General features: G+C 34.5%; 1 protein-coding gene across 15 annotated transcripts in view; it reads left to right on the forward strand.

Annotated features, from left to right (window-relative positions):
• The first annotated feature begins 1,514 nt into the window (after positions 1-1,514).
• The window catches only part of LOC105225153 (potassium voltage-gated channel protein Shab), a 212,328-nt gene continuing 190,685 nt past the window's right edge, over positions 1,515-23,157 (forward strand). For 6 of the 15 annotated variants that reach the window (XM_049458600.1, XM_049458606.1, XM_049458607.1 and 3 more), the window contains exons 1-2: positions 1,516-2,208; positions 16,363-16,690. The gene's annotated coding sequence lies outside the window, so the exon portion shown is untranslated. Of the gene's footprint in view, positions 2,238-11,564; positions 12,256-16,362; positions 16,691-23,157 lie in introns of those variants that run through there. The other 9 variants (XM_049458611.1, XM_049458608.1, XM_049458609.1 and 6 more) reach the window with 7 other exon arrangements.

The raw sequence follows: 23,157 nt of genomic DNA on the forward strand, positions 1-23,157 counted from the left end.
GTAAATTAATATTTGTTAGGTGGTTACTCTAGAAAGTGTTTCAGTATTTCCATCATGTTTTACTTATCGTTCGCACTAAGGTTAGAGAAATAATAACATCCCGATAGAGTCGCTATAGTATATATAGTTATCGTTTTTTTTTTTTGGAAAAACGTTTGTTGGTCAATATTTTAAGATCTAATTTAGTAATACTGCTGAGGATCTTAGTCAATATTTGTCAGCTAATTTCGAAGACCCTCACATATGATTTAAAAACTATTATGTCTATTAACTAAAACTTTTGTGTGAAATTTACCAAGAGAAACTCATAGAAGAAATCTGTGAAACCTGTCAACAAAGCAGAGGAAAATGAGGACACTTGAGGACTTGCTACTCCCGACCTTCACACACCACCTGAGCCTAGTAAACCAGCAGCATGGCTTCCCATAAACGCCCAGAGAGTTTGTGGCCTTAACCAGAAACCACATTGCGAGAAGGCAATCCTTTGACACAGTCAATCACATGAAACTACTTGAGGACATCGGTAAATCTACGCTCCCATCAGGGCTGAAGAGGTGGACTATGAACTACCGACACGGCACTTAACATTATCCCCCACTTAATCCACAGCACTAAATCAATTTCAGTCGATGGTGCTAATCAAGAGCGTCAAGAAGTCGTTCTTTAACAACATCGACGACATAAGACATTACGCCGACCAGACTTCGGACGCCATAAACCTCAGACATGCACTGGCCACCATTCACAGTGGAGCCATTAACACTTTCATCAACTCCCTCTCAGTGCATGGCGTACCCTAACGAAGACTGATTTTCAAACGCATTTTTGTCATTCACATGCCACTGTAGCAACGGTGGTAAGGCCACCAAGAACAAAGAGCTTCGAGATAGCAGAAGCGACGGACTAATTTCCACATGCACAACCACACACACAACAAATGATGGCACACACGAATGAGCCAGCAGGAAAAGCAGCGAAAAGGAGGATGGAAAATGAAAACAATCGGAAATTATGCGCTCCGCTTTCCCAACGCGCTATCACAACAAACATTACAAAAATTACGGGAAAAAGCAAAAGAAATGCACAAATTAAATAATAAACTCAAGAGCAAAACGAAATGAACAAAAATAAGCGAAAATCGAGAAGGGAAAAATTATTACAAACACAACAAAGAAGCCAGCAAATGACTGTGACAATGAAAAAGCCGAAAAATGGCAAAGCTTGCAGAGAGACAAAGCGAAAATGATAGAGAGTCGCAACACTAGAGGCAATTTAATGAGAGCGAGTGCAAAGAAGAGCGCGGGTAGTGACGAGGAGAGTGACGCAGAGAGTGAAAGCAGCGCGAGTATACAGTTATGCGAGCGGAAGCAAATGCCGAGTATACTGTTATAAATGCGAGCGAAAGCAAACGCCGAGCGGTTTTCCGCACAGCAAAAACTTTAGCATACGCGCGAAGGTTAGCGCGAGAGCAATTCGTGTAGGAAAAGTGTGTTTACACATTCGTCATTAGTTCGTCTATTGGACTCGGCGCAACGCTGCCGATGTGTGTGCTTGGAAAACTTGTGACGACCGTGCATTGGCAAACGTTTAGTGGAGTAACGGCCACAGCTGCAAACGGACGTCGGTAGAGCTCAGCTGCGTACGAAAGTATTGGGGTGCTCCCACAATCAAGGGAAGGCAAGCAAAAAAATATTGAAAAAATTTACATATATATGAAAAAAATTATAGATTCTTATTTTTTGTGTTGCGACAAGTAAATAAGCAGGAAAAGAAGTGGTGTTGCCTTGAAAAATGAAAATTGGCTGAAAAGCGCAATGCAAAAAAATTGAAAAAGAAGCATTTTAGCTCGTTGAAATTTAAAGAAAAGTGCGTGTGTGTGTGTTGCACAGTGGAAAAAAATCTCCAATATATGTATGTGCTAAGGGCAGTGAAAATATTTTCGTGAAAAATATACATGTATATACTACTGTGTGAAAATACTTATACATATTGCAAGGAGTGGAGCCAAGTAATATTAACGATTTCAAGTAAAATTTATCTAAACGCTTTTTGCCGAAGAAATTGCGTGCAAGTGTCTATGCTGAAAAAGTAAAAATAAGTCAACAACTCAACTAAAAGCAAGCAAAGTGTAAAGGCCTACTTAACGATTGGCAGTGGCAACGAAAAAAACCTGCTGTCTGACAAAAGCAAAGGGCGACATTAGCAAATGTAATATATTAGCATGTATGTGTGTGAGTGTATGTGTGAAAATGTAACACATTTTTTATTTTTTATTCATTAGACAGACAGTTTCCTATATTTTGTTAATTAAAGAGTTTTCGGCTGGGCATTTAATGATTGTGTTTTAGTTAGTAAAATACGCAAAAATATCAAAAACATATGTGCCAAGTTAAAATGCATGAAAAGCAGCCTTTCTGTTATGATTGCGTACCAAAAAAATATTAATTTTTTTTCGATGAAATCACACAGATTTTACAAGAAACGAATTCCAATGCTTAATTTTTGAACTCCAAAATAAAAGCCAGCAGACCTCCTACAAACTACCTTAGTACCGGGTACCCAACAAAAATGCATTAAAGTCCTTTAAACTCCTCATTTTATCCCCCCCAACATATGCAACGCTGAAAATTTCTTTACAAAATACAAAAATGTCTGTCTGTATGTACCTTAGTCGTGTTGGAAAATAAAGCGAATGCTTGAAAAGCGAACGCGCGATCAATCAATAACAGCAAATTAATAATTTCCAACCCTTCGAGACACAAAACCAAAAACCAAAAACGCCAACAAACAGCAACAACAAAAGCATTTGAGCATTTGACAAATACTACACGCAATGGAAAGGGCACAAGAAATACCAGCGACATATGACTTTAACGAAAGAGTAGCTAGTAAAAAAGAAGCAGCAAATATCTAATAAAATTTGCCGAGTGCGAGTTTTGGTAAACGAAGAAAAATAAAAACAAAAAAAAAATTAAAACAAAAAAAACCTGAATGAATTGCTGCTCCTTTGGGAGCGCAATGCACATAAATAAATAAACTGTCGTAAAAGAAAAGGCGAAAATGAGCCAACATGTAGTAGAAAAAGCATACAAACTAACTGTAATATATACAATTAGTTTTACGAGTGCTTTGGTAGACAACTTATTGTTTCGCTGTTGGTAAAATATACAAGTTTTCTTACTTGCTTCAAAAAAATTCTCATTTAATTCCAAATAGAACTGAAGAAAGTGTTGCAAATTAATTTGAAAATGCTTTTTAGAGCATAAAAAATTGCCGCATATAAATGCATAAATGGCATTATAAATATTTTAAATATATTCAACGTGTTTCTGCAAGTAACTCATACGCTACGTCATACCTCATGCGTAGCATGAGTTACTCATACGTCCCTACCAACATTTGTATATATTGGAGTTTGGAAAAGTTTGTTTGAAAAAGTTTTATGTTTTAAATACTACTTGCAGTATTCACATATTTTTACAGAGAATATTAAGTCTTAAAGTTTTTTTTCATAAAAAAAGTAAATAAATAAATTGTGAGAAGTTCAGTGCAAACCCTCGGAGATAAAAATGGTTTCGTTAAAAGAACTTGATACTAATCTTTATAAATATTTAAAAAAAAATTATTATTTTTGGTATGAGCTTTGAATAGAAAATGGCGTGAGTTGGTTTTTTTAGCTTCTTTTTGATATATTCTAAATATTTCATTATGAAAATTTCAATATTGAAAGAGAATTCCGTAATGCCTGTTAGTAGAACGAAGTAAATACGACAAGTAATAAACAAAATTTCTTTTGAGACTCCAAGAGACTAAGAGTTTTTAATATTGTGGTAGCCAATGAACATCATAATGTATTTGAAACTAAAATTTTAACGTTTCTAAAACCAACAAGCTTTATACTTAAGAAGCTATATCGACTTTTTATGTAGAAAAAACATGTCTTTTGTATATATATATTTTTTTTTGAAGAGGTGTTTTATTCAAAATGTAAATATAAAAAACTTCACAGAATTTAATGTACTTTAATAAATTCCCGACTCATTTTGAAAAAACTTTTAATTTCTTTAAAACCGTAGACGATCGCCGAGACCCTCGAAAAAAGTGTCTAACGATAAAAAAAATTAAAGAAGGATTTATCAAAAATTATTAATTTTTGACAAAATGGCAGCTTCCAAAAAAAAAATATTTTTAATAAAAGCAAAATATTTAAAAAAATTTTATTTTTATTTTTTTTTTTTTTTTTTTTTTTGTGAAAAAACTTAAACTTCAGAGCATAATACCGAAATGATTATTATTCTTCCTACCATTACCTGAAAAATATATTTAAGGGGTGATACCAATGTCACACTTTCAAAAAATGTTTTTCTTTTTTGCTTTTTCCATAGCTTATATTTCCAAAAATATATAAACATCTACAAGTGAAACTTTAAACGCGTTTTTTCGAAACGACATGCTACTCATTCGACCAGAATTATGTCAGCAGTTGGTGCACTATTTTTTTTGGCACCTCGAAGACAGCACTTAACTCCGTTATTTTTCAAAATGTTTGCAAAAAAAACTTAAAATATTGCTGAAAGTATTCCTTATTATGTCCAAAAAACTTCGGAACAATCAATAGAGTGTTTTTTTTTATTCACGAAAATCACCTAAAGAGTTACACTGGTATAGCCCCTTAAGGAGGTTGTGTGAAAATTTAAATTGATCAGTCCAACCATTTCGGAAAAGATTTCTTCACAGGCTTTGAGAACAATGTTTCCAGAAAAACGCATTTAAAATTTTGGCAGCCAATTTCAATGTGTTAAATAATTCCTACATATATATTACGGTCACAACTCCGAAACTATTTGCCGAATCAACTTAGAGTTTTCAGAGAATATTTTCAAATATTCTATATATGTGCAAAAACATCGACTTTTAGAAATTCTCAAGTTAAAGTATGAAGAATCATATAATGTTTTTACTATCGTACTATTCATTAACGTACAGTCAACCTCTTTGTTAACTAACTTTATCCGTCACTAATCCCACTAGGGCAACTGAACATGCTTGTTCGTTGTGATGCCCAGAACTCTTAAGGATTTCAGCCGATTCGCGGATTGGTAAAAGGTATGACAACCAAGATATTTCAACCTTAGTCTGGCAAAATCTAGACAGTCAAGGATAAAGTGTATAGATGATTTCACCTCATCTTTTTCGCGGCAACTTTGACAAGTTGCGTCCACCAAAATATTTAGTCACACCGCAAGTGTGCTAATGGGACAGTGTCTAGTTAGAACACCAACCATTATGGTCATGTAAATCTTGTTAGAAACTAGGAACCTTTTATGTTCCACTTTGTGCCAGAAGGCTTTCACAACAACGCAGGAGTTATTTGCTGACCAACGTTTCTCGTGCTCGCCCAAGATCCATAAATTCAGCATTCGAGAGCGCGAATACAAGAAAACCGCCTGCTCGCTGCCATCCTGATGGGATTTGGGTAAGACAAGCTCATCGGTTTTACAATGTAGTCAGGCTCTTAGACAAGTCCGCACAAATAGTCTGTAGTTGTTTCAAAATATTTTTGAAGAGACCATTTTATATCTTCTGCGAGTTTAACAGCTGACAGCTTTCTTCCGCTGAATAAACAATAGTTTTAAAATGGCTCGAAACTTTTTCAAATATCAGCTTAAGGTACCCTTACCATAGTACGGTGATTATTTTGATATGAAAAGGTTCTATGTTGAAAAAGAACTTTTTTATTATTTCCAACATAAATGATACAGAATATCAATTTTCAAAGGATGCTTAAGAAAGAAGTTAAGGAGGTTAAATCCATCACAGCAAGTTCAGGAGTTGAAGTGAAAGAAAAATTTAAATTATATGAAAAGAAATTTAAGGACAGCAACATAGTTTTATATTTCAAGGAAAAGTCTTATGATGAAAGGTGTCATTAATATATTTCTGAGCAAATAAATATTTTACACAATGCAACTTAATTTTCCTACAACACAAATAAGACACAACCGCCAGCGCTGACACCTTCCCAGGGACCTTTTAGTTTCAATTTTCTGCCACTTTGTTAATTAGTTACGCACACATACGCATCACTCAACGTGTACTATTTACATCACCTTAGTATTTAATAATTTATTTGATAAATTAAGATACGCCTCAGCATACGCGCTCATCTTTCAACGCATCTCATCTCCATTTACCCACTATCTGCCCACCTGAGCTTTGTCTAAGGTCAGCATACGCATCATGAGGCTGTAAACAGTGTGCTGCATGTCATGTCGTATTAGTGAGGGCGATGCCGTGGGTGTGGGAGGGGTTCAAGAGCTACTCATTTGTTTGATGGCATTTTGAACTTGATAATGAGACTTGTCATTGTAGAGGAATTATGCTCTATGGGCAGCATAATTGTGTTTACGTTAAAGGCATTGCTTTTATTTTTCAAGTCCATGTGTAAATAAATTGGTGTGTATGTGTGAGTGGCGGTATTTTACGACTTCTAAACATGATGCCATGGTTGTGATGCCATCACTTTTCTAATTCGAAATTTTTGGCAACAGCACCAAATAATAACACACAGCGAGATTTAGCTGAATATACACATATGTATATTAGGGTGGATAAAACTTTTTCGGAAAATATTTTTATTTTAAAAATGAATTTTTCAATAATTAAATTAAAACATAAACTTAGATTTAACTGAATGTATGCATGTATTAGGGTGGGTAAAACTTTTTCGGAAAATATTTTTATTTTAAAAAATGAAATATTTAATTACTTGATAAAAAAAATTAAAAAATTTTTCACAAATACCGAAATGAAAATTGAAAAAAAAAAAATTTAACACCACAAATTGGATTAAAAACTAATTTTCAATTTCTATAAGAAATATGTGAATTTTTCCCTTCTTATTCCTTTTAATTCCAGCTTTTAATTTGAAACAGATTTTCTTATTTCTCACTATAATTTTAAACTAATTTCTTTTTTCAAAATTTAAAATTTCAATTTTTTTTCAAAATTTTTATTTTTTCAAAAAAAATTGTTTCAAGAAATTTTCAAAATTATTATTTTTTTCAAAAAATTTTTTCTAGAAAATTTTCAAAAAATTAAAATTTCATTTTAGTTTTGAAAATTTCCAATTTAATTTTTTTCAAAAGTTTAAAATACAATTTTTTGTATCAAAAAATTTTAATTTAAATTTCAAGTTTCAAAAATTTTCATTTTTTTTTTTTTTCAAAAAATTAAAATTTAATTTTTTTTCAAAAATTTCGAATTTTAATCCCACTAAACAGATCAACCAACTTTTTACCATTAAAAATTTGTAATTTGAGTTTTAATCTAAAATTTTTTTAAATAAAAAATTCACAACCCGCTTCAAATTCAAATAATTAAAATTTCTTCTTAAAAAAAAAAAAAAACTTGTACTTAAAGTTTATATTTAACAAAAATTCCATATCAACCCACCCTCACACTCTCGCACACTTCTCTTTGTGCTCGCAACGTTCGCGACGCGTCAGCGGCAATTCCAATAAATTTTGATTTTCCTTCGTTTCACTCGTTAATGGCTTTTCCTCTATTTTCCTATTCGACAAGCACACGCACCCACACACACACACACTAGCACGGTCGTGTATTACTCGTTGCCGTCCGGCTGTTTGTTCAGGCGACCTATTAATAAAGTAAACTTGAGCTTCTTTGTGTGCATAAATATTTTTGTACGGGAAATTGCAGAAAATGTCAAATTTTATTGCAACAAACAATTCGACTTTCGTATTTATGTATTTACATTATGTACATATATATGTACGCATGTGTGTAAGTAGGAAGCTTATACTATATGTGTGTACATAGCTTGTTGTTAGGCCGCTCAGCCGTTCGGCCGATCGTGGGTGACGTTGTTTATGCGAGCGGCGTTGCGTCTGTGACCAAATGACTTTTGCTATACTTTCCGTTATAAAATAGCCTTGATGTGTAAAAATTTTATTTTAATCCGACAAAGTGAGGCAGAAACTGAGTCGTAAAAACGGTATTATCTTCTACAAATGGTTATTTTTATGGTTTGTTTTTCTGTTTTTAGAAGCGCAAGCATTTAGACTATTCTAATTTTAGTAAAAAGTAAATGACGTTTTTTATATATTTTAAATTAATTTTTTTTTTCTTAATACGCAAGCAGAAAGATTGCTCATTGATCATTGGGCGTACTTATGAGGAAATGGCGTCAGCAACTTTAATTTAAACATTTTATTAACATATTTTACTGTTTTTAATTTTTTTATTTTTTTTTTTTAATTTCAGTGTTTTCGACTAATTAAAAATTTGTATCTAATAATATCTTGAATAGTCGCAAATTTAAATATTTTCTCCTTAAACTATTAACGTAGAATTATATTAACTTCTTTCTTCAAAAATATATGAGCTAAACGTCTAATGAAAGATTTTTCAAATATTTATGTATTCTTTTTTAACAAATTAAGTGGCACATTTAGTTGAGAAAAAAACCTTAAAAAATTTATAATCCATATCTAAAATAGTCTAAAAGTCTGGCTGCTTAGGTCAATCTACTCTATGAGTTTATATTTAAAAGCATTTTGCCCAAAAGTAAATCTTTCAAATTTGAATGATCCGACCACTATGAAATTTGGTCAGCCTTTTTATACTCTTGATACATGTTGCTATAAAGTATTGTAGTTTTGTTTAACTAACGGCTGTACATATCACATAAAACTAAGCGAGGTAGATATAACCGAGATACATATGTAAATTCCGGATGACGAGAACAATTGAAGTCCGAGTGACTGTCTGCCTGTCTGTTCGTTCGTCCGTCCATGAAAGATGTCATGATGACACTTGGTATTCGTATTTCTAAAAAAGATATGAGTTCGTAGATGGACGTAATCGAACCCCTACCACGCCAACGCTCAGCGCTCAATTAAATATAAAACTGTATTTTGCCATAGGGAATCACAGAAGCAAGAGGTACCTGTTAGCAAACAATTTTGAGAAAGTTTTAAAGGACAATGCTTACTGATAAAATTAATTTGAAAAAGTAAATAAGGGATTTCGATTTTTTTTTTAATTTTCCTTACTTTTTGATTGCAGTATCAAATGTTTTATAATATTTTGAGACTTTAAACATTTAATTAATTTTTTTTATAATAATAATTTAAATAAAATATATTTCGTCTATTATTTTTTTTCAATGGTGAGAAAGCAGTGATTCAGTGTGTAATATTCTTCGTAGAGAACAAAAGTATCGTATACCATATATCACGGTAGACAGGTCATGTTCCTCCTTCTCGTTCAAATAGGATACTGGTTCTCGACGATATATTTACCTTCTGACAATTTTTTATAAAATTAAAGTACTTATATATACGGAAGCAGGAAGTTGGGAGCTATTATCTTAAAGAGGAACAGACTGGAAATATGGGCTTTTGATGGTTTTTTTACAGTCTGTAATAATTATTTTCATTTTAATTAAGGCGAACGTCACATAAAAATTGCTTATACGAGGGCTGCTATATATATTTCTGGCCTAATAATGGAAATAGGCATATTTATCAACAAAAATGTTTTTTTTTTTTGTCGTTGGATTTGGCTCGTCTTGGAAGACCCACACTGTCGATTGTTGTTTTGTTTCGGGCTCGTATACGCATAGATCCATGATTCGTCCACCTGTGACGATCTTATAAACGTCTTTTGAAGCACCGCGATCGTATTTTTTTCAGCATTTCTTTACACCAATCCACACGTGCCTTTTTTGAGAGATTGTCAAATTGTGGCGGATCCAACGAGAACAAACCTTTTTTTACGGCCAGGTGTTTCATGCAATATCGAATGTATGCTGGTGGGAGAAATGCATAGGCATGCCTCTATCTCTATGTTACATGACGGTCTTGCATTATCAGTTTCACGTACGGTATCGATGTTTTCCGGCACAACGGCTAAAGTTTTTTGGACAACCTTCAGGAATTCGTCTTTGAGCGAGCGTCGGCCACGATTGAATTCGTTGCACCAGTTTTTCACAGTGCTATAGGATGGTGCTTCATAGCCATACAAAGATTTTTAGTTCATCGATGCACTCTTGTCGTGATAATCCACGTCGAAAGTTGTGAAAAATGATCGCACCGAAAATGCTCACGAGTTAATTCCATTTTTTTGGCCGAAATGAATTTTTTTAATTCCCTGTAAATAAAACAATTCACGATTAAATGACAAAACGTTCTGAGTGATGTTATGCTAAAAAATGTCAAACTTTCCAATGGAAATGTCAGATTGCCCCTGGCAACACTTAGTGTTGCCTAGTCCAGAAATATATATAGCAGCCTATGTATTAAGCCTGGCTTAACAATTGAAAACGCTCATACATAGTATTAAGAACTTCTATCAATACAAAAACAGCAGCATGTTCTTCATTATATATACTATACTTTTCTGATTAAAACTCTGTCTGAAGTAATTTCTCTATACCTTATCATTTCTTCGTTCATATGGACGTTCCTTAGCAGTGCTGATGTATACCGATTCTTACAAATGGGAAACAAAAATTCTGAAAAAAAGACTGAAGAGACTACCTAATTTTTTTATTGCTGCTATGAAAGGAAAAACGTCAGTTTTCATAATTCTGGACTGATTATTAATACAGGGGTGTCCATTAGAGAAATTTGAGTTTTTTTTTTTCAAAACAAAACACAACACAGTTTTTTTTATTTACCGCACGACTCAGATGAAAGTGAGTCTCATCTGAGAAAATTGTTATCGTTTGCAAGATTTACCAAGACAAAATCAGCAAATTCAACGCCTTGGAATCGACCAATTGCGGTTCTCAGCATCACTTACTTGACCGGCAACAATATTTTCATTACCCCGAGTGGTTCTCTGTTTAATTGGCATTGTATGCTCGAAATTTTCAACATTTCATGAATGGACACTTTCAAATATATTTCGATGATTAGGAATACAATAGTTCCTGCATATTTTTTAAGCATGTTATATGTATATTCTAGTACTTAAGAACTCTCTTTTCCCTTCTCAAATTGTCATGACGCGAACTGACTTCATTGAAATTGACATTTTGCTTCATTGCAATATTTAAAACAATTTGCTCGTTTAATTGAAGTACAAAAACGATTAAATTTTCGTGCAAAAACGTCGACACACACAAACAAAAACCAGAAACGCTAACAAAATATGCAGTTAATGAATGTCGAATGCTTTAAAAGGGAATGCGAACGATTCGTGCGCAATGTAACGCGCTCAAAGGAAGCAGCTCCACAGCAAAAGTGGCTGGAAAAACGCTAAGTTGTCTGTGAAAAAAAGCACAAAGTTTTATTACTTTGAGTTGCGACGTGCGTGCAACTTGGAAAAAAATACAACAACAACAAAATCAACTATAAAGGACATGCCCGGTTGAGGAGCACACAGACACAAACAACGCGGAGTTCTTTCAAGTTGACACGAGCAGCTAGGCGAAATGGTTGGAAAACGACGAAACACGTTTAAAAGAGCGCGCAGGTAAAGTTCTGAAGAGAACGAAGAGCGTTACAAGAGTAAACTTATATACCGCTTGTGCTACGTGGTAAGGCTTCAATTGACTGAAGGTGGTATCCTGGTTGAGGAATTTTATCAGTTAACTGTGCTGCATAACATAACGGTATGTTTATTAATTTATGGGCGCTCTCTCTCTGCTCACGCTCACGCTCTCAATCGCTACGTCGCTTTGCACTAGCGCGTTCGGTGCGCTCGGTCATTGCCTCGTTTGCGCTCGGTTGGAGCTTTGCTTGGAAGCTATGTTTTTGGCTGAAAGAATGGTCAGTTCGCAGGAACACGTCAGTGCGTCGGGTATTGTTTGTCAGTGAAGTTTGAGACAGCGCGGTGGCCAAGTGAAACGTTGTCTTTGCTACACAAATATTGAAAATATATACATACATACATACATACATATTATGTGCATTTTGTTGCTGTGCTGAAGGGCAAATGAAAAGTGATATTTATTAGCGAGTGAAAACTTCAAAGCGTCAAAATTTATATTTTCGAGTTTTCTGCGTTGTTGCTGCTTAACAGTTAGCCATGCAAGTGTAAAATCCTTCAAACTAACCTCAACCTATAAAACTCGTTTCCTTTTTCACGTTGTTTCTTGTTGTTGCTGGCTTGTCTTGCGCCACAACGCTGTGCTGCGCAGTTGAGCTGTTTACACGAACTCCGCGTGGGGGAGTGCGTACTCATAACTTTCCAGGATTTACTCCAGGACACACTGCTGTGTCTGTATGTATATTATATATATATGTGTGTATATGTGTACACAGCCTTTTATATAGATATTTTGAATGAATCTGGAATTGTTGCTGCTGACCTTCCTCGCAGTTCACCACTCACCAACAGCTTCCTTGCTTCCATTGCGATACAGTCTGTTTTGTGTTAACGCAGAAACTTGGGTCTTCACTAGACTACCGACAAAAAATACACAATTTTCACATACATACATTCACATACACATATGCATAAACCTAATCGCCTATATCACGTTTTCTGTGGAAGCAGCGCTAACGAAACTTAGGCGTGTTCCAAATAGGCTACCCTCACCGAGGCACGAGTTGTCTGCGCTGAAGTATTTGACAAGACAAGGGCAGCACATTCACACATACATACAAACATATACATACCAACATATTCGTACACAAATTCATACTCCTATATATGTAGTCACTCACACATCGATTAATATTAGTTCTTATTCTAAAACGAAGAAAAAAGGAACACCGAATCGTGTATTGTAAGCGCTCAAAATTTACATAATGTAAATGTCTGGTTGAATGACAGCATTAAGTTGGGCAGGAGGTCGCCGCAAACGTGCGGTTTCGTTTTCTGTTTACAATATCTTGTAGCTGAAATACTCACGTACACATACATATGTACATGTGGCTACTTTCATTGTCAAGTTTAGCCAGCGTCTTTGGAAGTGTGTGTATTTTGAAGTGAGAGACAGCGATTCCATGTTTTATTTCGAAAAAAATTGATTGCAAAACGTTGTTGAGAAAATGGAAAAAAACGTTAAATGAAATAATTATTAATGGCGCCACACCACCTGTGAATGAATATACATATATACACCTATAATAACAAGGGCGCCTAAAAAAAGCCTTAAAGAAGTTTGTGGTGATAGATTGAGAGAATATTGTGAAGATTTTTAAAAAAGTATGGTATAAATTAAAAATTAAATACACTAAAATATAAATACATATATGTAGCATGAATCATTTATACATATATATATATAAGTTGAGAAAGTGAGAATATTAATATTTCAAGATTTTAGAAAATTTTTGGCCACAAAAAATACCGAAAGTAGTAGTCTCCTCCACTCAGTAGAACAACAATGGAACTAAATTCAATATTTAGATTATTTAAAAAATATATTTTTTTTTCGATAACAAGCTTTATGACAAGCATTGAGAAAATTTTTAGGAAAAATACAATAAAAGTACTAACTTCGGCCGAAACCCAATAATAACAACTTTACAGGTGCATTTCAAATAGCAACGAAATGTATGACCAAGTTTGAGAACGTAGCCGACCAATGGTCACATTGCATGGTAGCTATATCTTATAGTATTTTCAGATATTAAAGTGTTATCTTTATTAAGAATCCGTGTCAAATTTTGTGAAGATATCTCCTCCTCGAAACTTTTTTCATAAGCACTTTTTGAATTGGCCTTCAGCTCCTTCAGCGAATTTTGTTTCATCTGATTTTTTGTTTTATCGACTGAAAACGGGTTCTACGCAGCGGCATTTTCAATATGGGGAACAAGAAAAAATCACACGGAGCCAAATCAAAAGAATACGGTGGTTAATCTGTGGTGTTTTTGCCTTTAAATTCCGTCATAAACAAGACTCGATGCGATAGTGCATTATCATCGTGTAAAATCCATGACTTGTTCTTTCACAATTTCGGTCATTTTCGACAAATGTTCTCACGGTCCTCAATACGGCCAAATAGAACTCTTTATTGACAATCTGTCCTTCCGGAACAAATTCACCCTAAATATTCACCAAAATCATTCGAACGGACTAGTGAAAGATGTCGAGCTCTCTTGTCATCTCTTCAACACTTGCCTGACAATTTTTAGGCTATGCTGCACTTTTTTAATATTTTTATCCGTTGAAGAGGTCAAAGGTCGTCCAGAACGAAGTAATTCTTGAACGATATCTCGACCGTCTTTGAAGGCTTTGTACCACTCGTAGGTTTATAGTTTTGATAAAACTGAATCACACAATATCAACAAATCGGACAAGTGAACACCTTCTGGGTGAGAAAATGATGTGTGAAAAACTCCAAGTTGATATCTCCAAAACTGAAGGACTTGCTTGCATATATACATACATTTCAGGGTCTCCATAGTGCATTCTCTTCATGGTAGAAAAAGTTATTCCGGCCGACATGCTGAAGCAAGTATTCTTTTTTAACTTCACTCATCCCCTTATGAGATTTTTAAGTTGAAACTCTGTTTTCTTATCAAAAATATGCAAGTGAAGACAATAACAAAGTTTTTCAATCGAATGCAATTGGACAATTTAGCAAGAGCAGAACAACCACTTGCATTCTTTATTCCACTTTATTTGCCACTCTGCGGAAATTATACGAATTGTTTGTTCGATTCGCCATATTTCAAGCTCCAAGTACAATTCTGTTTATAAGATATCAAAATCTTAAGTCAATTGAAGTATATTACAAATAGTACATTTCAATCATAATCAATTAGAAAGTATTTGAAGGGTGATACATTTCGAAGTTCTCTACTTTTTTTTTTAAGAAGAAGCACGGAAACTTCAAATTTAATAGGGAATGTATACTATCATTCGGAAGAACACTACTTGATATTTACTTTAGATGATTATCTCTTTCAATGGTTACATCTCAGATGGTCCGCCCGTTGAGTCCAATTTTCAATGACTCGTCGAGCATTTCGGCTGGTAACTAGCATTACGTACGTTTTGTTTCAAGACCTGAATCGGAATTGTTCGCATAGACTTTAAACCTTACATATCCCCACAGAAAAAGTCTAGCAGTGTCATATCACACTTTCTTGTTGGCCAATCGACTGGCCCTCTCAATAAATCCACTGATTGATGGGATAGTGGTCGCCATTCTCATCGGCATTATTTTTGAAGAATTAGGACGGATCCAAACCGTTGTTTTTTCTGGATGAAATGGCAACTATTAAATCTCTTTATATTGCTATTTGGCTCAAAAACGTCGTATCTTCTTGAGTGAAGCGATATCGTTTGGGAAAGTCGAGCGGCTTCTGTTCTTAAACAAGCTTTATTGTGTTCGATTTCAATTTAAGATCTCCACGTAAAATACGCCAAGTGGTTCCACACGTTAGTCCGAATATACTTTGGGCTAGGGCTACTATACCTATATTATTCACTGCGTGCTGGATGTCGTCTTTTCGGACGAATATTATCCAATAATGAATGCGGAATCTTAAGATGAGTAATGGTGTTGCGAATAGTACGTTCGATAGGCCGATGATGTTGCTATAAGTTGAGCGAAGCGCACGAAACTAATTCTTTCCAGAACGTACATAAATTTTCCTAATAAAGTTGAACGGTTTGCAAACGTTGTTCAAGCGTAAGTCTTTCCATGATAAAATGCCAAACAATACTGAACAAAAGTATCATGACAGCTTGACACAACTCTCACATGATCTGTCAAAAAAGCCTATTGGAAAAAGTACCTCTACTTGGATCACCGTTTCCTAGTAAACTGATGAATTAAATAGTATTCCACTTATAAGTATATACTTATACATTATATTCTCTTAATTTCTCATGCCTTGTAAATATTCTTTGAAATTTTAAGCACTCATTCTCTCCTCAATACATTCACTTTCCTTTGTGCAGCCACTGTCGCATTGGAAATTTCTAATTTATACGCAAAACCGTTTGCCAAGTTTATTTCTGGAAATCATTATCTTGCGAATTCTTCTTATATCCTTTTGTCTTTAACTCAACGCTATTGACTTTTATATAATATTTGTATAGCGTGTTGTACTATGTAAATTTCATCCTTTATCACCTCCAGAGCGAACCGTTGAAAGTAGATATTTTTTAAAGCGAACATACACACATACACATACACACTTCATTTCCGTCCGTTCCGTTTGGTGGTTGTTGTGGCTGGCAATTGCGGCAATAATTATTATAATTTCCTCTCGTTTTTTTACACTTTTTACTTTTATTTTACACATTTCCTTCTTTTGTTGGGATTAAAACTTTGCAAGTGTGATTAAATTTCAAGCGTTCGCTGCATTTTTAATCGTATTAATTTATGCATATTTATGCTTTACTATTTGCTTTGTTTCGTTACAGCGATGGCGAAATAAATGTGCCGGAAATGTGGCTATGCAAATGCGAATAAGTGCGATTTAATGTAGAAATTTTTACATAATTGAAGTGGCTGGCGTCAGCTAATTTGCCGATTTAAATTAAAAGAGAAGAAGTGAAGAATAGTCTTAGAAAGTGTTGAGGATTAATAAGGAAAAAATTATACACATATATATAGAAATATATTCACAAATATCCTGCTTTTTCAACTATGCTAATAACCTGCTAATTCGAAATAAAAAAAAAAATTAAGCTTTCCGTGACGAAATACTCATTAAAGAAGCTGCTTACATGTATAACTGAGAGGTGAAAGGTGAGTAAAATTCACTTTGCATGAAATCTGATTAATTATAATAATTAAAGTGATTTTATTAATTATACTTAAAATTAATGTTTAGATTTGTAATTAAATTTGAGGGAAAAAAGTTTAACAGTCTTGTCGCATGAATGAATGGAAATTGTTTTGCTAAATTATTTTGTAAATTGCGTCAGTTGGCAACTCCGGAAAAATTGTAATTGAATTTAATATAATTTTTTTATATGACATAATGTCTAAGTTTCTTTCGCTATCTCTCTCCTACTCCCACGATTTAGTTCAATAAGCACGGCCGCCTACAGTCTGGAACACCTGCGCCTCTATTTTCAATCAACCAAGCCGATGCAACACTAACAGAAGTATAATATGTAGAATATTGTCAAAACAGCATGAAAAGTCAAAAGTAATATGTATGACTCATATAAATAGTAAGCATATGCTCAAGCGAGCGACCTAAAGCTTTTTGAACTTCATCGTCTCTTAGAGTTCCGGACTCCGAACTACCTAAAGCTTTTCGAACTTGATCTTCACCTAGAGTTCTGAACGATTTTTTCTGTATAAACAAAGACTACTCTGAATGTCATGTTCTGATCTCGATTTTTCACTATTATGTACACTAGACCTTCAAGAGAAAGCTGTGCTTCTCAAGCATAGCTAGGCTGATGCTTCAGTGATGTCGAGAACCGAAAATTGGTTCCCCTGAAAAGTGAGTTATCTGAGTAATAGGGTAGATTAAGCAGTTAGGGTAAGTAATATTAAGCTAGGTAATGTGCTTGATTTTCGCAGCAAAGGTCACTAGGCATTCTACCTAGACAGCTATGAATGCTGTTGTTCTTTGTGGTGCCCAAAACCCTTTGATATGGGTGAATACCAAAACCCACAAATCAAAAAACCATTCTGAGACTGTTACAAATTTCTTAAGTAAGTTAGTATAATTTCCAGCTAATTCGCAATGTTCGCCGAAGATTGCCTATCGCCATGTTTTAAGCTCGGTCTGGCGAAAGCTGCCTATGTGCTGCTGTGCTTCAATGTTTTGATTCCGAATTCCTACATACAACTTTGCCATTAGTGTACGCTGAGATTTTCAGCTTGCGGCGAGATGAAGCAAGCTATTCAAGGGTTCTCTATCATTTCAGAAAAGCCAGCAAGACTTCACATTCGTACAACTACTGGTCGTTAACTAATACTTATCGAGCTTTTACGAAGTTCATAGATCCAGCAGTAGAACGATAAATGACAATGGATAGAATAGACTTTATAATTTCTGGCAGTTCAGCTGTGACCAAACATTTTAACAGTAGTAGAATCATTTCTCCAGATCTCAATGTCAAATTGTAGCTCTACTTTTTAACTATTATACTATTATTCATATAAGAAACTATTCAATACAGTGACAATTTTATGTAAGAATCCAAGGGATTGTACTTGAGATTTTATTTAATATATGCTCATACAAATAAAATTCATTCGAAAAAATAACGAATTTATGACCGGTTTCTCAATATCTGGTTACCAGCCTTTCTGTCCAGTTAAGACCGGCCAATGTGCATGGTTAATGGATTGTCCGCTTAATAGAGCGACCATTTAATAGAGCTTTCACTATATTATTTATTAATAAATTATTTTTACCATCCTATCTTCTAAGTTGGTTCGAACTGGACACAGTGTGCTAAATTTGACTAAAATCGCTCCAGTAGTTTAGGAGTCCATCGCGGACAAACAAGGTGAGACTGAAGATGAAATATTGAGGATAATTGATTCAATCAAAAATATTTTTTCTAGTATCAAAATGATTAGATAATAATAAAAATAATAATATGAAAATTATCATAATAATAGACAAAATGTTTTTACGGCAAAACTGTGTCTCTAATAATCCTATGGCATTTCAATAACCGAGTGGAGGCTTTCCTCTTCTTCTGCTTCCACCAGCGGGTACTGCGTCTAATACTCTAAGATCTGGAGTGTTTTAGCTGTCTCTTAAATCGCTGAACTATGTCAATGTCGTATATATTTTGTATATCTCGTACAGCTCATCGTTCCATCATTGCGGTTGACTATAACTTTAGTTGGAGCATAAACAAAATAAGACGAGAACCCTAATTTTTCTGAAATTCTGTTGACGTAGGCTTATCCATTCATTCCGCAAGCTTTACGTTTTATATGGATATTGTCAATGAAAGGGGATCCTATTGTTTTTCATTGAACCGGAAGATATAAGCAGTTGCGGTGGTTTTGCCATAGAGGGTTATATCCACATGGGAATTTCAAAAAATCAAATTTTTTTGCATATACATATATCAAATGCACATATATTTGAAAATATTATCCAAAAGAGTTAATCTGAAAAATAAATTCTGAGATATGAGCTTATATGTCGGAATTTTTTAACTTATGTGTAGTGTAATCGGTTCCCAAAACCTTAATCACCTTTTTCTCGGAACGATGAGGAAAAATTCTCTGAGAAGTCTGAACCGAACCACTCAAAATTTTTCGAGGCTCTCTTAGCTACAAATATATATACATATGATGTCAGTTCATCAACAAAGGAATACAATTTTGATAATATTTAAGGACTCTAAAATGCGAACTTTTTTATAGAAAAAAATTTTCAAAACCGCTATTTTGTCAAAACTCAAAATTTTGATTAGTCTTTCCTGAATATATTTATAGTTATAAATGTTTTTTTGCGTTACGCTTTGCGCTGATTTTAAGCAATAAAATCATTATCATCGCAAGACATCCTTCTTCAGAGGGTTTATTAGAAAACAGCTAAGAGAACAAATCAATGCAAAATTTTTCAAAATAAATAACCCGTTATTAAAGTAAATTAAATTTTGTAAAATTAAAAATTAGTTTCATACATTACTTAAAATTATTTACCCAAAAAAAATAATAAATAATAATAAAAGATAAGTTGTCCCTGCTCCGCTTGATTTTAATGCAAACTTGGCGGAAATTTAAGTACAAGAGACAAAAAACAGAAAAAAATAGCCCATCATAAAGGCTTAAGTACAAGAAAGAGGATACCCTAAGAATTACGGTACTTTTGCATGCGCAACAAAAGCAAAGAGACATAAAACTATTTGCTACACTACAAACACATATGCAAGTGTAGGGAAGCATATCACGAAAACACAATAAAACTTTCTCCATTTGGCGACTAAGTACGAGCATATATTATTTACTTTCATTTTCGCTCGCTGCCCCACTTGCTGCCGACGATGAGGTTGTTTCACAAATATGTATATGTACCTGTGGGTGTGTGTTTATAAGTGCTTGCGCTGCCGGGCCCCATATTAATAGCAGATAATATTTGGTGTACAAGCTTATTTACTTTGGTTTTTGTATTCATTTTCTGTTTACGTGGTTTGTTTGTTGGCATTGTTGTCGATTTGTGTCAGCGTTGCTGTGGCAGCCGATGCTCATTTATTAGTGTTATTGGGTTGTTTCGTACCCAACCGAGCAGCCACCTACACCGATTACAATGCGCTCCAATTGCCGCCACAATGATAGAGCGGCACCGCACACACACACATACACATACAAAACACACTCGAACAACATGTCGTGGACGAGCTTGTCAAAGGATATCATTATCTATTTTGTATTGTGGTACCCTGGCTCCACTTATCCGCTATTCTCATGCAGCCGCTTGTCAGTGCTTATCCTTTTCATAATTCTCTTTTATTTTTATACTTTCGTATAGCTTTATTATGCCAATTGTTATTATGTTTTTCATGTATTCACAATAAAAGCGTGGAAAAAGGCGCAAAAAATGTGCTCCATTGATTGAACTCAGATAACTATACCGTTATGTTGATGAAAGTGTATGTGTTCATATTTCATGTATTCATATTTTTGTTGAATGTTATTTGACCCTTTTTCGGTTTTGGGATTTCAGGATTATACAACAAGTATAATCATTTTTGTAATATAAGTCATCTTTTGTAAAACGTGGCACTGAGTGGCATCTCTCAACTTTATTTAGAATACTTGACACTAGCATTTTCGTCCCAAGAGTTTTTGGATAAGACAAGCAATGAAATTTTTCTCACAAGTAACCACTTTATAAAGCTTCTGAATTTCACTGTAAGCTGGAAAGACAGTGGAGTGAAAGTGTTGCCACACAGCAATAAATATTCGAAAACTATTCGAAAAACAAAAGTAGTCTTCTGAGCTATTACAAACATGGCAACACACTTGTTATAACAGTCGGCTGGAAAGGTCTTCAGTGTATTTGGAAAACCACAATTTCCATATCATTTGGTTTCGACTCATTTTTGGAGCGTCTTTCGCTGGAATTTTTGAACAGTTTCAGCAATGATGTTTTTGACGGTTATAGGTTCCTCAACTATGTTGTTAAGCATCCCTTTGTCAATATTTACTCAACATGTTTTTTGCAACGTTTCAAGGAGTCTAGTATTCATAATATTCATACCCATAACATTAACCAAAATGTGTTGAGCCGATCTATAAAAGATTCTCTATCATCTCTCCGACGTCAACAGCACGATTTCAGGTACTGTTTCTTTAACTAGTTCGATGTTAGCGTCATCAAGAGTGGGCAAGTTTTCAGTAGTTTCACGACTTTCACTGAATGCTTTGTGCCTCCTGTTCTCATTTTGTGTTCATGATAAAGTAGACTGTCTCGAACAAAATTTTTAACAATTTCCAAGTTGTAAGTCTATTGAAAACAGAAAATTCCAATGAAACTTGTTCCGATGGTATTTTAAAAACATTACATAAACTATTTATTTATTGTATTTTTGTACTGATTTCAACTTATTTTCAGTCTCTAACACACATTTTTTTATGTTAATTCGAACTTGAGTTTGTCTGCTTTAAATATATGCTTGTATATAGTTTATTAAAGGATTAAACTTTGCCAAAGGTGCTTTGGTTCAAAATCAGTTCATATGATTTTTGACTGTTTTGACACAACGACAATCTCAGACTACGATGATTGATAACAACTTGACTGGTATGTGCCACCTGCAGGTCACTAAAAATAACCCTCCATAGAATCATCGCCCACCATGGAACCACGTTTAGTTTGCTTCAGGGTGGCGTTCTATTTTTCACATTGAGAGATTTATTGCGCACCTGCGTCCAGGTTCAGCTTTTGCGTCGTGGCAAAATTGCTGTGAATTTTTGGATAATCCCTCAGTGTGCTTCACTCTCCGGCATGACGCTGATTAAATTGTCCGCGTTTATTGGGTCAACTAAGACTTCTTCGACGTTGCGTTCTCGTTGCCATCGCAGACATTTAAAGAATGTTCAGTGTCGTCCTCTGCCGCGTCGGTGTATAAGCATGGCGGCTCTTCGACTTTTCTTTCTGGAAGTACTTTTGGAAGTATCCGTGGCCGGATAACAGCTGAGTTGTGTAAAATTAGTTTAAGTATCTTCTTAGTCTGGCCGTCGATCTGCTGCGACTCTCTTTCTCTCGTTGTCAGTGTATCTTTCTTTAATTGTTCTATTAAATGCGATTCGTCTTGCATTTCATGCTTTAATATAGCATCGTAGCAAATGATCTACAAGTCTGTGCCTAGAATGGAACGTTGTGCTGCTCCTTATGGGACCGCTATCTGTCGTGATCCCTCTCTAGTTTGGTACAGCAGTTTACTCTTACTAAGTTAGCTCCGCACCATAGTTCTAAAGTAGTTCGGAATTTTTAAAGCTTATATTGAGAGCATCGATTATATCCACCCATCTAACGCTGTTGGACATCTAAAGTCGCCAGCAAAACTATTCTTTTGTATTTATGCAATCTACGCTTTCAATGACGCATTTTATAGCTCCTAGAGTTGATCTGCCGGGTCTAAAGCTGTGTTGTCTAGAGTTTAAGTAGCCTTTCTCAGAGCGTTCCCGCCTTCAAGATTGCCATTGTAGATATAAGTAACATTTCGAAGAAAATTGCTTGAAGTGAAGTTAGCCGCATTTTACTCGGAGAAACTGAAATCGTTTATTGAAGCCTCTGAATATCTCCGAGGTTTTTATTAATATAATTAGGTCTTGTTTGACAGCAACCATTTGGTATTACATTAAAAACTTCAGAGCTTAGTAATTAAATAAAGGTATAAAAATGTTTGCTAAGAAATTGCTCTGATGATATTTTAATTATATGTATCTAAAATGATAAACTTCGTTCGTATACAGTCCATATCTACTCTGAGAAACTATCATCTACCAAAACAAAAAATTTAGTAAAAGCTTAGAACTAGAACCAACGGATTGTAGGTATACCATTGTGGAATTTGTCTAAGCAATTTATCTCGTATTTGTTGAATAAGTGCAACTTCAGTTGGATGTACTCGAACTTCGTAACTCTTTATCTTCAAAAAAATCATTATATATAGAATCAAAAAAAATTTTAAATTGAATACCAGACCTTTCATGCGTTCTACAACGTGCTAAGAGTTATGTTCATGCCTTACATCCAAAGCCCTGCTGTAAATAATAGA

The sequence above is a fragment of the Bactrocera dorsalis genome, chromosome 5 (assembly GCF_023373825.1).
Source record: "Bactrocera dorsalis isolate Fly_Bdor chromosome 5, ASM2337382v1, whole genome shotgun sequence".
In the NCBI taxonomy this organism is placed as follows: domain Eukaryota; kingdom Metazoa; phylum Arthropoda; class Insecta; order Diptera; family Tephritidae; genus Bactrocera; species Bactrocera dorsalis.